General features: G+C 40.5%; 1 pseudogene across 1 annotated transcript; it reads left to right on the top strand.

The window, feature by feature from the left end:
* The first annotated feature begins 5,289 nt into the window (after positions 1-5,289).
* On the top strand, positions 5,290-13,289 carry LOC113021405 (histone H1 pseudogene; annotated as a pseudogene). The gene has a single exon (XR_013908536.1). The product of XR_013908536.1 is annotated as a histone H1 pseudogene (transcript).
* The last annotated feature ends 3,829 nt before the right edge of the window (positions 13,290-17,118 follow it).

Here is a 17,118-nt window from a genome sequence, read left to right as displayed (position 1 = left end):
AGCTGCCAGAGAATTCAACATTAATGAATCAATGGTACAGAAGTGGAGGAAGCAAGAAGAATGAGTTCAATAAAGTTTGATTTATCTGACTGCTTTGTTTCGCTTAATGTGCCTTATAATCCCGTGCACCTTATGGTCCGAAAAATACATACTGCACACTCTTTTTAACTTCAGTGGATATTATACATGGTTATGCTCAGGATATGTCAGCCCATTTCTACTGGAAATGCCTTTTGGTTAAACTTTCAGCAAGGAATTTGCATTTGCACTGTTAAATTTTTATAAAGCTTTAATGTACATAAAAACCAGCTTCTTGTTTAAGTGAAAATAAATGGAAGGTTGTCTTTTTGCGCTAGTAATGTTGTGGAGTTGTATTTTGTCTCGCATCAATTATATCGTCAGTTATATCGTTATCGCAAATTTTCAAATATATATCGTGATAAATATTTCTGGCCATATCGCCCTGCTCTACTGAAGACCCTGGGACTCTGTGGCACAAAATCAAAATCAAAATCAAAATCCTCTTTCTGTATGGCATTTTATACCATACAGAAATAAACTAATAAACTAACTATCATGTGGGAATATTGTGAGTATCCAATGAAAATATAACATTTATTTCATGAAGAAGTCAAATACCTATAAAAGTGCTACAATTCCAATTTGAACCAAACTGAAAAATATGAAAATTAAAACTAATTCATGACTACACTCATAACTGCCATAGTTCTTTGTTAGACAACACAATCAGAGATTGTAACATAATGCACAATTACAAATGCAGTTACCCAGTTATACACACAACTGGACTGGCCATCGGGCATACATTTGCCCAGTGGGCCGATGGTGATTTTTGGCTTTTATGGGCCGATGTTTTGTTTTCTTGTAACGCACTAAACAACAGCAGCACGTTAGAATATTACTTTCAAATATTATTATTATAGTATTTTGACTCTGTGGAACAGTGATACAGTTTGCTGAGAAGGAGTCAGTGCAAAATTAATTTCAATATAAATATCTATGGTCCAGAGACAACAACAGAAAGCAAGTGTATCTGCAGGTGACAACAGGAGGATTCTGTTGTTTGTTATTTTGCCTGAGAGCCACAGTGAACCAAGGTGAAGAAACACACAGCATTTAAAATTAGCAATTTACATTCACTGTCACGGGTTGCCGGGGCAAGCCGTGTGAGAATTATTTAGGACCCAAAATGCAGCAGCTCTGATGCAAGTGAGTTTATTGAACAAAAGTAGATACAAACAGAAATGGCGAGGGTGAACATGAAACTAAGAAAACCTAAACTGGGAAAAACTAACAGAAACTAACCAGAAACAGATACGCGGGGAGGTACGAGGAAATACACAGAAGACGGACAGAGAGAAGCAGACAAACCAGCCACGAGGACGAGGGAACACACACTATAAATACACACACCAGTAATCAGGGGATCTGAAACAGGAGGGAAACACACCTGGGAGACACAACAACTGACGAGGCAGGGGAAACGTAAACAGAACACACTGACATCAGACCTTTAAAGTAAAACAAGAAACACATACACGTAATGACACAGACTCAGAGACGCGGACACTAAAGGGGATATACAAGCAGGGATGACACCAAACAGAGGGAACACAACTAAACCCTGGGAAACCCAAAACAACAGTCATAATACAAAAAACTATCAAAAGTAAAAGTACACAACCAAAAACACTGTGACCGACCCAGGACCATGACATCCACAAAATGACTTCCAACTCATAATAAACAAGCAATAGAACTGCATTATCTCTAATAAGTTCATTCGTTCATTAATTTTGGTTATAATGAATAGAATCCATTTTGGTTTACCTTGTTCATACTTTCACAGTAATGTGTATGATAAACATAAAACACTCAACAGCTCATGTAGCCTAAAAAACATAAATTAATGATTGATTCTTGTTGAAATAAATCAGTTTTTAAAGTTACAGTTCAGTTTCTCACCCCTACAAACTCTCTGTTAGCAAAGCAGCAACGCATCTTTCTGTTATAACCTGACAGTTTCCATGTGTTTGCAAAGTGAACTTCCTCTCAGTTTGACTTGAAGACTTGAAATCAGTCTGTCAGTTTCATCAGATGAGAAGCTCCTGTCAGATCACCTTCAGCACCAACATGTTCTGCTGCTGGCTGCTGGATCCTGTGAGTCTCAATGAACAGAAACACTGACAGCATGGACACCAATGCTGTCCACAATGATGAATTGGCTAAGAAGTACAGAATAGATAGATGGATGGATGGAGTTTTAATTCCAGTTGTAATGATTTAAATAGTTAATTTAATTGTCTACAAAATAGATTGAAATAATTCATGAGTTATCAATCGTTAGCATGAAATCTTTTATTCTAATTTCTTTGACATTCCATTAAATCCATTTTTATTCATACATTATTACTTTGAAGCAAATATCATCTAATCATACTTTATATTGTAAGGTAAAGTCCTAACAATATTACAAAGAAAAACCATGACACTGGAGAAAAAAAAGAAAAAGGACCTCTTGGAAAGCCTGATTTAAGAGGTGCCATTATCTGTAATAACTGGAAAGGATGAAAAAGAGAAACCAAGAGGTGATGAACATTATAAAAAGAGCACTGCAGATTGGGAAAGTCAAATCTGAAGCATAGAGCCCTGGAGCCAGAGCAACCCACTGAAAGGTAGGGCCAAAGAGGAGAGTGGCCAAACTAGAAGAAAAAGGAGAAATAAATTTAATTAAAAAATATTACAATACAATAAAATATTGATCATGAAAAAACCCTTTTGTTGCAAGAGCCATCATATGTCTTGTGAATAAAAATAAAATAAATTATTTTCTGTGCACTTCATGTTGTAAAATAAATACCAAATAATGTTTTCAAGAGAAATCTAAGTTGACTGAAAGTACAGTAGGGAGAGAGTCAAACTTCCTTTAGTTGAATGAAACCTCCAGGACACCCAGGCTCATGGAGGGCATCAATCTGTTGTGATCAGGTGGGGTGAGTAAAAAGTCAAGACAGAAATGAAAATGTTAAAGAGACAATAATTAATACAACCATAAATAGTCAGTAGGTTGGTAGGATGAGATTCAGATGAGATCAGAAACATGCATCTCTGGGCAAGAGTGAGTACGATGTCTTTTAATGCTAAAAAACTATTCCCATCAACAAGTGAGTCCATGTTTGGAAGAAAAACTAATGCAGAAGTAAAAGAGTGAATTAAATGCAATGTTTTTATTTTGAGATGCATTTGAATTTTAAGTGACCCAGATAGTTGAGCCCCTCCCTATTGAAATTCACATGGTACACTCAGGTTCTTTTAATGACTGGCTCTCAAAGTATTTGCTTCACACCTTCTCTTTCAAGATGTTGCTCAGTTTGTCTGCTCTGCTGGCAGTGCTCTGTCTGCCTTGTAAGTCACTAGAATATACAATACAGAATGTGGAAATTGATCTTTTTTTATTTATAATTTTCATGTTTTTTGGCAGGTCTGAATGGTCAGGCTATGGAGTCCATTCCCTCCACTTCAGTGTTGAAAAATCCTCAGGAAGCCCTCAGTCTTTCCTGTAGAGCAGGGGTAGGCAACCTTTCTGATGGCGAGTGCCATTTAAAATTTCCTCAGAAGTCAGTGTGCCATATGATTGCATTAGCAATAAATTTAATAACGCTCTATATTAACAGTTACACACTATATAGAACCACTTTATAGAATTATATTTGTTCGCAGATGTTGGCAGCTATCAGCGAATAGTTATCAGCTATTTTGAAATAAAAAAAGACACTTTTTATCCATAACAAGAAACACAAATGAACTATACAACAGAAAATACAAATGCTATTTATGGTCTCCTCACAAGAATGATAAGAAAAATAAACTAAGCCAATATGGCATGTCTGTTAATACAGAGACACACATGTTAATATGATCTCTGGTCTCCCACTGAGAGACACGGGTCTCCGAGTGTCCAGCATTCAGACGGCTACCTGAGGACTCATGTGAGAGAAAATCTGCTCACACAGATATGTAGAGCCAAATACTGTCAATAAGGCCTCTGCAATGTTCTGAAGACAGTTAAACTTGTCAGGTAGTGATGTCCAGTAGGTGAAAATGAAAGCTCCATGAACACGCAAAGCTGGGGATTCCAGCTGCTTCGATGTTGCATTAACTGGCATTAACTCAGCCACTCAATGTGAGACAAATCCAGCTGCTCATTAAAGTTTTCTGGTTTGATCAGAAAATAAAACATTGGTCCATACGCCTGAAAGTTCCAAAAATGCATTGTGTCTTGAGTCTACGGATGTATCCTTGTATTTCTGTGGTGCTGATGCTGTGCTGAGCAGAAAGCTCCTGAAGCTTTTGAAGTGTCGGAATGTGGAAAGCTAACGACGTCCCTCTTACCAGTAGGCTAAGTTACTTTTAGCCAATTACAAGTTGAATCTGGTACTTGGGTTTGTTAGCTAGATACTGTCATTAAGAAGTGGCACAACTAATGTGTCTATGCGAGCTGATTTGCGATGTGCACCGCTGGCGCGGCCATTTATTTTTTGATGCACCTTCTCAGATTAATTCACTGCGTGTCGTGTCCAGGGCTGGACTGGGAAAAAAAACCCAGCCCGGGCATTTTGACTAAAGACCGGCCCACCAGGTATTAAAGCCATAAAGCCTTTGAATGAAAACAAACGCTGTTGTGACAGTGATGTACAGTCTTGTTGGTATATGTATGATTTCTATACATTTTACATCAGATAAAAACTTTGGTTGTAAGCTTCAGATAATTATTTAATAACAGCCAGACATTTTAAATGAAAATAAGAAATTACTTCTTTGTGCCCCCCTCTCCCTGTTAATGCCCTACCTGCCCCCCTGGCAAAACTTTGCTAGATCCACCCCTGCACAGTTACCAGCTGTCAGCTACTTAGAAAAGGATCCTGGTGTTATTTGTCTCTCAGAAACAGTTCATAACTTCCCTTCAACTCATTCATGTCACCTAAAGGGTAAACCTGTTTCTCCATCACCTGTTCAGCTCTGATGATTCAGTAAGGACATCTCCTGGTTTCATCTTCATGTTTCCCGCTCTCCAGATATGGTAAATGGCCTGTATTTATATAGCGCTTTACTAGTCCCTAAGGACGCCAAAGCGCTTTACATATCCAGTCATCCACCCATTCACACACTGGTGATGGCAAGCTACATTGTAGCCACAGCCACCCTGGGGCGCACTGACAGAGGCGAGGCTGCCGGACACTGGCGCCACCGGGCCCTCTGACCATGTTAGATTTGTATTGTTGATTGTCATTTATGCTTAGAAATATTTACTTATATATGCTTAGAGTTTTGTAATTAGTTGTAGATTGGTAGAGGTTTTGATCCTTGATAGTCTGCAAACTTTGTGTGTATTAGACAGCACTTTGGGAGCATGAGAGGTCATACCGTGTCTTATTGTTTTATGGTAGGATTAACGTAGCTACGTCTGTTCTAGTCTAGGTGCTCTTTGTTTAGATGAACTGCAGGACTTCCTCACCGTGTTATCTAGGATGAACCATCTAGGGTGAGGGGGAGGCTACCCTCTTCCTGACCAAGGATGTTTGACCCTTTGATCAGCAGTCCCACACACACACACACACACACACACACACACACACACACACACACACACACACACACAGGCAAGGTACTCTTTGTTTGTATGTAGACGTCGGTATGTTAATGAACCTATGCATATTCATGTAACCTCAATAAAAGGACAGTGTATGGGAGGACGGACGAGACCAACTGGAGTCAAGCGGTTGTCCGGTTCTCTCCCGTGCACGAGTAACATGAAGAACTTTGCCTATTTGTGTCTTGCTTAGCAGTGTAATTATATTGTCTTAACGTTCCAGCGAATAGGTTTATGCTACAAACCTAACATTAATTGGTCCTTCGATGCCGGATCCCTGGGATCGCATTCACCGAGGGGGGGGAGGCACGCTGAAAGACTGACGTCAGCCAGGAAGTTCCTGTGGATTCGCTGTCTGTCTTTCTCCTGGATGAATGGCGATCGGCGGGATTCGAAGCTGATATTACACGCTAAGCAACGCCAAGTAAGTTTAAAGAGGCCGACTCTATAACCGTGTCGTTGTGCAGTCTCCGCCATTTTGTGAGGCGTTGAGAAGTTCGCTGCTTTGTGGAGCGATAACTGGGTTAGTGTCCCGAAAAAGAAGTTTTGGTTAAATCGCCCAAGGGTCCCAAGCGTCCGGTGAGTGTCCGGTTTTGAAATCGCCCTGGGTGTGTGTCCCGAGCGTCCCTTCATTGGGTTTTGTCGCGCGAGTGGGTGAGCGTCCCACAACTGGGTCAGGGTCCCGAGCGGTCCGGTGTGAGTCCGGAGTAGGCCTATTTTGTGTTGTTGTCATTGTCGTCGTTTTTGTTGTTGTTGTTGTTGTGTGAGTGTGTGCGGAGCAGAACACGTGGTCTGTAACACCGACTGTTGTTGTTATCATGGGTTTCTAAGCAACCAAGAGTGAGTTAGAGGGAGAAAGACGTTTGTGCTGGACTTTGCTCCTGGCAGCACAAAGTATTTATGTATAAAAGAGAGAGAGCGAAGGCTCCACAGCTGCGTGGGTGCACGCGAATGCGGTCGCGCGGGTTTCACGCGGACCTGAGCCGTGCGGTTAATCGCAGGCTTATAAATGGAAGAGATTCAAATGTTAGAAGTTTTCAGAAAACACACCAGCCTTGAAGAGTGTGTGGAAAAGGCCAGCCCACATCAGCAGCTGTGCTCTGGTGGGTGGCTTTCCCCCCACCCCTTCCTGACACAAAATGTTAACAGCCTGTGTGCCAAACCATTGAGGTGGATAGTTGTTAAAAGTAACCTACATTAAACTTGTGGTTGCTTAAATTCAGTACAATGACATGTGAGGAGAAGTGATATAGGTAAATATTTAAACTAATGAAGTGCATAGAGGCACTTGACCTGTGTGGAAGACTTTCGTCTTATTATGAACCATTGTTGAGATGTAGAGCACACCTGTGAAAACAACTAATATGCTGAACCCTGTATGAAACATCTAAAAGTACATGATGGAGAAGCTGAGTTGAATATGTAAGTGTAAGACTTTGCCACTGTGGGCAGAGCATGCAACTACTGTGTGATGTCGCGTTGCAGTTTTGTTTTTGTTTTTTGAGCTGATGAGCAAGCTACACATTATCAGATCAAGAGCTGTCTGAGAACTACTCAAAGAGAGGGAAACAGAGCTATGAGTGTGCAGCGTTTCCATGAGCAGTTTTTCTGCACCTTGACTCGTGTGTGTGTGTAGCATCAGCATCATGTTTTTGTTTATTTGTTTTGTTGGATTAAAAATAATTAAATAAACTGGTGATCATGCTTATGGATCACCATGGCACATATCTCCAGCCATATGGTTTATTTATGCAGATGAAAAAGTGAGTGTGAATGTGTCTGACATCACAGTGTTTTTGTACACTGTGTAAAAGTAATTGCCTTTGATTGTGAGTGAGAGCGGTGATTCTGCAGGTCACCAGCTATTGTAACGAAAAAAAAAAGAGTGAAAAAGAAAAATCATAGGAAAAAGGTTTTGTGTTGATCAGCCAAAAACAACTACAATTTCATTTTCTGCTTTTAAGAAAAGACTGTTCACAAAAACACACACAGAGAGAGATGTGTGTTGATTAAGCAGTGATGATAATAATGAAATGTCTTAGTTTGTCACTTTCAGGTGAAAAGCAGACCTGAATCAATTTTCCACATGCAGCGGTCGGAAGAAAGTTATAGTTTAACATCATTGGAAACATGCAGGCCAAGTTTCTGGCTGACTTATTTACAGTGCCATGTGTTTCTCAACCTCACAAGCGAGCTCACTCCTCCCTGAAGATAAGGAATGCAGCTCCATGATAAAGAGACAGCAGCAAGTCCTGAGCACAAAAAGTCCCAGCAAAGCAGCAGCAATGTGGATAAACAGCAGCAGAAGAAAGCAAACCCATCTTCCTGTCTGATTGGATGAATTCCACGGAGGGGCAAGCAAGATGGCGGTGGTAGCATGTTGAAATGCTCAAAAAGGACTGAGTGACTCGGGCAAGCCACATGCTGGCTAGCGACATGAAAGAAATGGACCCTTCATGATGCGTTCAACGTGCCAGCGCTGTGGTGGGAAAGGCTCCATCATAAACACGCCCTGCGCCGAGGTTCAGGCCAAGAAGAAGAAGGCGATGACTTCCAAGCCCAAGAAGGTCGGCCTCAGCGTGGGCGAGCTGATTGTGAAAGCCGTGGCCGCTTCCAAGGAGCGCAACGGCCTGTCCGTGGCCGCTCTCAAGAAGGCTCTGGCTGCCGGAGGCTATGATGTGGACAAGAACAAGGCCCGTGTCAAGACCGCCATCAAGAGCCTGGTGGCGAAGGGCACTCTGGTGCAGACCAAGGGCACCAGGACCTCCGGATCCTTCAAGATGAACAAGGCTACTGAGAGCAAAGCCAAGAAGCCCGCCGCAGCCAAAGCCAAGAAACCGGCAGCAGCTGCTAAGAAGTCGCCCAAGAAGGCAGCAGCAGCACTTCAGCTACTAGACAGGACAAAGCTGAAGGAGAACTGCCGGGACTGTTGAAGAGGGAGAGGACAAAAGAGTGAGAGGACAACAGAGTGAGAAGACTAGGTGAGAACACATAGGAATTATTTAATGTGGGAAATCAAAATTTGGGTTAGCAAACCTGGGGAAAAGAAAACTGACTGCTTAAGTTGGAAAATTGAGACGGAGTCTGAAACATTGCGAAAATAGAAACATATACAAAATCACACACACACAAGCAGAACATGCATTAACCCTACTAACAATTCCAAACACAAAATGACTCATGAAGACTCATAGCACATTAGTTAAGAAATGATTAAATAGTAGCAGAGAAATGTGTAGGAAAGGCAGCTTTAAGAACATGCTCTGCTGGAGATGCAGCTCCACAGACATGCATTAGACCTGCCTAATAACACAAACACATGTAATGAAAATTAGCTTGTTATCTTTCATCAGTGTTACAATAGTGTCAATTTAGCAGACACTTGTTATCAAATGCTGAATTTATCCTAAAGAAAAAAATTGACTCTCCAAGTTGCAGGACAACAGTTTAACTTTTGTGAGAAAAAAGATCCTGGTTTGACCAACCAGTGATCAGACAATAAATTTAGTTGTTAAAATGGTAAATTGGGAGAAGCTCCCTGCTTGATTGAGGCAGCACATGTAATTTACTGTATGAGGGAAATTGTCTTTTGTGATACTATTTTGAACATGCTTTTCTGTCGTCCTGTCAACTTAGTGGGTTAATAGTTGATATGCAAATTAGTTGATCGGTTTTAGATTAATGAAAGGTGACTGAATTCTAGTATGAGTGAATGAGATGTGTTGGAGTTGTTGTGTGTTGAGTGGAGACTCTAAAACACTGAGTTTCCTGCTTTAATGTGCGAGTGAATCCTGTATTTAGATACACAACTCTGAATACGTCAGAACAGACTGTTTTGTGAAGTGCATGACAGCATGTCACATGTTTTATGATGAAGGGAAAAGGAAAATTGAATAAAATAGATCTGTGGCCTAAATGAGTGAAGAGCACAGACCTGGTGATTAAACTCATAGCTAATAAGACATTAGGATTATGTTGTGTGTTGTGCAGCTGATGGTTGATTTGGAGTGAATCTAGCTGATGATTTTTCTTTTGTTGTGAAGTTGAGCCTGCCGATTAGTATGATGGTATGATAAACCATGCTAATGGTATGATTTACCCTCCTGAGATGAGGAGCTTGTGTCATGACGTAACAAGGCCTTTTTATTTTGATACTTTCACAGTGCACTGAAAGTTTTGTTTGATAATCTCTGTTCTTTAAGCAGATCTGCACGTCGGGAATTAAAAGCGCTACACGTCGTCGAGAAAATTGTGCCAAGTGAGTTCTCCACATTTAAATGGACTCTGGAGAAAGCCACTTATTTGGGACAATTATTAAATGACAGTCCCAGTCCAAAAGGATTCAGCGATGTAATCCAAACTAAAGTTCTTCTTTTTCTTTTTGAAATGACGTCATTTTGCTGAGAGTGGAAACTAAATGCGACGATAGGCTCCACTATCAGCAAAGAAAGAAAGAATGAATGCATGAATGAGTGAGTGAAAGGAAAACAAACTGACTGACTGGTAAAAGCTGACAAAAGCTGACAAGACTTTACTGATGTAACACGACTGTGTGAAGTTGACCCCCGCCTGGCAGGGGTGCAGATGAGTCTGTGTGTGCTTCCCTTTACAGAAGCAGAAAGATGACAGCAACACTCGAGGTTGCGTGATGATTTAACATTTTAAATGCCATTTTCTGTGTCTGTGAATTTACTATGTGTGCGTCATTCACTAGCTTGTGTGCTCACAGAGATATCTGTGACAAAGTATGCATACGCCTGCGCAAGCGCTAACATTTGCATTTTCGTTTTTACAGCATTACGGTTCTTCATGTGTTTGATCATGTGATTTATAGGAATACTGGCTAATGTTTCTCTACTACGAGATTTCTGGGTTTATGTGTGAAGAAAACTGTAGTTACAGGCTATATGTTGATGGAGAAATTAATATGGTTTGAGACATACTGTGATGAGACCAGTGTTACTGTTTCCACAGCGAGTGTTAACTTAATGGTGTTTTATGGCACCTCTAGAATCTGTTGACCTGTGTCTGACCTCCGTCTGACCACAGTCAATGTGTATTGCTAATGTTTGTTTCTTTGAGAATGCTGTAGTAGATTCAGCTGAAGCGGACAAGTGACATGGGTAAAACAAATAAGAGATTACGGTATTTATGGAATAGTTTATTATGGGCTCATTTGCTGGCCACTTTTGAACCCATAATAATAATATATGAGTGGAGTGACTTTGCTTAAGAGAAGTCACTGATTACGTTAATGTTAACAGAGTACATGGGATAATCCATGTCTGAGGTGAATTAGGGTAATAGTTGTAGTTACTAGAGAAAACCTGCACATGACACTTGTCTTGCTGATGTTGAATGCTTATTACTCTTATGATACAATTGTTTACAGGTATGAAGTTTGATTTCACTTCCAGATTTTGCTTTCCAGGCCGTGATGGTGTGTATGCAGGCTCCTGGGAGAGCCAGGTGTTAAGCAAACTTAATATGCAACACACGCTAACATCTTTTATTGCAGGGTTACGGAGCTACTCCAGAGGAGATGCCCTGATGTTGCCTGGGATATGATCTAGTTAATCTTTTTCTTTAAGACAGGGATCCAGGTTTGGTGAGTTGACACATGGGAATGTCCATGCGTCAAGAGGTGGAGTCCAAGGATTAACATTAAACAATGTTTTTTATTATTGTTGCAGTGATTTGTGTGATTAGCCGTTTATTTACAAATATTAAACCTATGCAAGTGGTGCATCCATGTTCAGATGAGGCTTTGATGGCCTATAAGTGAAGTTCACTGAACTAAAGAATGTGGTTTGATGATTGTTGACATGCTCTCCAAATAGAAGTTTTTCTTCTTAGCAAGGAAATACAGGTGCAGCAGTAATCTCCTGAGAAATCTTCAGAGGCCCAGTGAGAAGCGTGAACCATTCCAGGCATAGCTGACAGCCAGGCAGTGGTTGAGGTCAAAGATCAAGCTGGTTGGGGCCCATCATGAGATCAGACCTTGGAGCCACAGCAAGGACCATGAAACTGCCTGCAAAATAGAGGAGAGGATCGTCCACAAGATGGGAGCTGAGGCCAGGAGAGAGGCTTCAGGAGGATCAGAAATCATCTTCAGCACAGCAGACATCACACAGAGAGCTGTGCTACTGAGCTTCCAGGAGATTTTAAATAAAATGAAAGATTCAATATTGACGCTGAGGAAGACAACTAAGGTGTACGACGTGCTCTGCCTTAAACCTTCAGCAGCGTTGGAACATGAAAACTTGTGGGATGAGGGGAGCGTGCCAAGCTCCATCGACAGTGCAGAAGGAGTTCGAGGATGACATCATGATTCTGTGAAAGCACAGGAACCAGAAGCTATGGTGGTGATGACAGCAGTTTCCTATGAACATCACCTAATGCTGTGCCACTATACTGTGCATACGATAACACTCTGAAGGCTGCTGGGATCATAACAGCAGTAAGATGACGGAACCCAGCACCCTTTCCACAGAGAGCTTTTTCTGCAGAGCGTGGACAATTAAGGAGTCATAAATATCCCCCTCACAAGACGAAGGTCTGAAGTCAGGTGATGGGGGCTGGTAAGAGGCCATAAAACTAGAGTGCTGAGAGGTCTGCAGCTTGGAAATAGCTGAGACCCATGTTGACGAACAACAAAACCAACTGGTATGTTTGAATGTCTATTCTACATACATTTGGACTCTGGTCCTATGGACAGTGATGGAAACAACTGGAAGAGACATTCATGACGCCCTGCAGAACTTAAACCACTCTGCAGAGAGACATGTGATTTGCACACCCGGAGGAAGCACCACCAAGTTGAGATGTTTTTGAAAATGTTACTTTTTTAGTTTCACTATTAAATTAACAATTTCTTTGGTTGCTCGTAAGATGCAGTTTGCCATGAGATGAGCTCAATGAATGGGGTAACTGCTAATACATTTATTAAACTGTGTACCTTTCAGTAATTTAGGGTGATTTGACATATGCTGAGTATAAAAAGGTTTGCATTGAAACTGTCAGACATGACGTATTCATACCTGGGAACTTTTTAAGCATAAAGGTCAAAAAGGGGGGAAATGTTAGATTTGTATTGTTGATTGTCATTTATGCTTAGAAATATTTACTTATATATGCTTAGAGTTTTGTAATTAGTTGTAGATTGGTAGAGGTTTTGATCCTTGATAGTCTGCAAACTTTGTGTGTATTAGACAGCACTTTGGGAGCATGAGAGGTCATACCGTGTCTTATTGTTTTATGGTAGGATTAACGTAGCTACGTCTGTTCTAGTCTAGGTGCTCTTTGTTTAGATGAACTGCAGGACTTCCTCACCGTGTTATCTAGGATGAACCATCTAGGGTGAGGGGGAGGCTACCCTCTTCCTGACCAAGGATGTTTGACCCTTTGATCAGCAGTCCCCACACACACACACACACACACACACACACACACACACACAGGCAAGGTACTCTTTGTTTGTATGTAGACGTCGGTATGTTAATGAACCTATGCATATTCATGTAACCTCAATAAAAGGACAGTGTATGGGAGGACGGACGAGACCAACTGGAGTCAAGCGGTTGTCCGGTTCTCTCCCGTGCACGAGTAACATGAAGAACTTTGCCTATTTGTGTCTTGCTTAGCAGTGTAATTATATTGTCTTAACGTTCCAGCGAATAGGTTTATGCTACAAACCTAACAGACCACCACCAGTAGGCAACGGGTGAAGTGTCTTGCCCAAGGACACAACGACTGAGACTGTCCAAGCCGGGGCTCGAACCGGCAACCTTCCGATTACAAGGCGAACTTCCAACTCTTGAGCCACGATCGCCTCGATATACAAACCGATATACAAACCGATATCATGACCAGCAGCTTTTACAGCTGTGGCTCCAGCAAACCTCAGCTGATACTAGAAATTAATATTAAATAAATTCTAACAACAGCTGATCAAGCTTAAACGTGCTGCTGTTGTTTAGCGCGACATCCGGCGGTTTCCTCTTTCTGGCGCAAAGTGGGCGATAAACAAACAAGAGAGAAAAGCCGATCAGCTGATCATTGATCAGTCTCATGATTAAAGTAGCAACAGGACAGGGAGGGGAAAGAATGAGAGAAGAAGAGGCAGCTGTGCAGCAAAGACAAAGAATAACTCCACCTTTGTGTCTTTTTCATTCTAGCTGAAGTCCGGGACAAACTGCGTCCCCTCTCAGCTCAACACGAAACGTGTAATAATTTCTCTGAATGCGGGAGGATTCCGTCTTTTTATGGGACGGTTGGCAACTCTACTAACTAACCTTATGAATTAAATAAAGTTCAACATCAGTAACATCAAGCACTCACCCAGCTGTATAGAAACTCTGCCATGCTAGCTAGTACGCAGTACGAGTTATTGTAACTGACTGTAAAAAGTCAGCACAACGAAAATAAACTCCACCTAAACTTGGTTTATATCTGACCCAGATAGACTGCAGCTCATAACTTCTTACCTGAAGTTCAGTTCACCTGACACTCGGCGGCCGCCTCCCCTTTCTCTCATCCACCTGCTGGCCTCCTCCACTTGTTAATTTTACTGAATCTGTGGAAGCTCCGCGATGCCACCACCAAACAACTGAGTTATTTTTACACACCGGCCAGCATCTGGCCAATCCGACACCTTTCATTGTTTATACCATGACAAAAAAAAAAAAAAAAAAATCATCGGGCCACCGAGCAAATGCCCGGTATGCCCGATGGCCAGTCCAGCTATGGCCGTGCCATCAGTTAACCCTTCGCATGCCAACTGTGGCACGTGTGCCTAGGGTTGCCGACCCCTGCTGTAGAGGAACTGGTTTCAATTTTGGTGGCTATGGAATGCACTGGATCAGACAACCTGCAGGAAAAGCTTTAGAATGGCTTGGAGTTATTTGGTCTGATGCAAGTAAAACAGTGTATGCAAGCAGTGTGGAAGGACGTATAGAAATCACCAGAGACAACAGCAACAGCATGGTGTATCTGAGACTGTCCAGCCTAAAGCCAGAGGACTCTGCTGTGTATTACTGTGCCAAACACACACAGTGGTGTAAGTAATGAGAGAGGCTTTACAAAAACCTTCAGCTATACAGTTTCACAGGAACCTACAGGGGGCAGTAGATGATCAAAAATATGATGATCAGCTCACTGACACAAAAACACTTGTGATACTACAACATGTAAAAGCATATTTTGAAAAAACAGTTTAAAAGTATTTTCTGATAATAATAAAATAATATGAAAAAATGTATGTAAACTTTTATGGATAATTTCAGAAGAATACATAATCAAGATAAGTAGTCAAGATTTTAGATTTAAATAAAAAAACAAAACAAATGTCCAGTAGTTTTTACATGAGCACACTGATGTTTGTTAAATAAGATATAATGAAATAATATATATTTGTATATTAATTATTATATACTGGCAAATACAGTAAACACAAACACATTTCATCATTATTTAGACTATACTTTTTCAGTTATCTAAAGAGTGGTTCACCATCTGTAGAGATAATAGAAAGGTGGAGGTCAACCTGTCAAAAAAGTATCATTTTGTTTTTTCAGTGCCTGATGTCATGAGGTCAAGGAAAGACGTGAAGGAACGACAACTGGGATGCTCAGAAAACCCAACTGCACTAATTTGTACTGATGAATGTTGTCGGATCTACTGTGGTTGTGAGTTAAACTTCTAGGAAAAAAATATTATTGTAAATAAACGAAAACATTTTTTTAAATTTTACTTTGGGGTAAAATCAGGAAAAACTAAAATAATGATCTTCGTATTACTAATGAGTGATCAAACCCTGCTGAATAAAACATGAATGAACATACATATTACTTATATATCTGATTGTTTGGTTAGCTTGAACATTTCTTTTGATAAACTGATTGATGATGAGGAGAAGCTGATGCAAACTCAGGCTGTTTCCATCTTTGAATATGTGCTGCAGAACATAAAAACGGGCACGACAAGATTGAGCTGCACCACTGAAGACTGGCAGAAAAATAGCTTTGATGATAAATTCTCATGAGTTTATGGTTGTTTTTCTTTTCTTGTTAATTTACAAGCCAAATAAGAACAGATTTTTCTTTCAAAAATAAAAGATAAATGTTTTAATTACAGAAGATTGTTTCTGTTTTTTCAATTGACTGGTAAGGACATACACTTTGTTAAACATAGGGAAAAAAACAAAGTACAAAATTCTGAGGAGAAATGCTTGGATTAATGAGCCTTTAGCATCTCTGTACAGGTTCTGAGGGTCAAACGCTGACTGAGTCTGAACCAGTGGTTAGAAGGCCTGGAGACTCCCACAGACTGACCTGTACATACTCAGGGTTCAGTGGTGATGATCATTATGTTTGGCTCAGACAGGCTGCTGGAGAAGGACTGGGATGGATCACTTATATCAGTGGTGGCTGCAGCTATATCCACTACTCTCAGTCATTCAGAGGCAGATTTACCATCTCCAGAGACAACAACAGAAAGCAGGTGTATCTGCAGATGAACAGCTTGACAACTGAGGATTCTGATATTACATTTCTGTAGATTTACAGTATATTTTCTGTACTACTTACAGACATTTCCTTCACCTAAAATGGAAAATTCAGTTAATTCACCGTATATTTTCCATGTATTTAACAGATATTTTCCGCTACGGATTCTGTTTATATTACCAGGCAATTCTTTTCACTCTAACTAATTCCTTTTACTCTCTTCAAGTCAAAAACTGTACAAAAATATAATTACAGCATCCATCTTGTCATAAAATGACTAGACAGACTAATACATGAACAAAATAACTTACAATCTTTAAAATTTGAGCATTTTTATTTTCCTTGAAATGTGTTTGTACTCTTATAAATGTGTTCATATACATTCAAGTAGCTTCAAAGTGTTTTCTTCAAACAGGATGCCTGACAAACAGAATATTTAACAATATTTGCACATTTATCAATATTTGTACCTTTAGGTTAGAATGACGGCTGTGGCTGTTTTGCCTCAGGCGAGCAGTTAAGTTGTGGTTTACATCCATGTATGTCCAGTCATGACACAGTATACATATGTAGTCAGTCATAGCCAAAAACTCACCTTTGATTATCGACTTCACTTCGTTAATAATTCAAACATTTGTCCTAGAATAACACTGTGGGGTCTTTACCTTACAACATAACGTGCATTGCGACATGAATTATTTGTTAAGTGGTGCTATATGAATAAAACTGAACAGATTTACAGAAGGTCTTCCTAAAATTTATTAGAAGTTTATTAGAACAAAACAGATGGATGAACATGTCCCTCTCAGCACAGGGCTGACAGGGCTGACAGGGCTCTCCCCCCCACCCCAAATAAATTTTGCAGTGTTAAAAGTAACTGTTTTGTTAGGATCAGTACAAGGAACGACTATCAATAAAATAAGCTGTATAACATTCATTGAA

Source organism: Astatotilapia calliptera, chromosome 4 (genome assembly GCF_964374335.1).
Source record: "Astatotilapia calliptera chromosome 4, fAstCal68.1, whole genome shotgun sequence".
NCBI classification, from domain to species: Eukaryota; Metazoa; Chordata; class Actinopteri; order Cichliformes; family Cichlidae; genus Astatotilapia; species Astatotilapia calliptera.
Note: the sequence above shows the minus strand (reverse complement) of the source record. Positions and strands in the feature narration are given on the sequence as shown.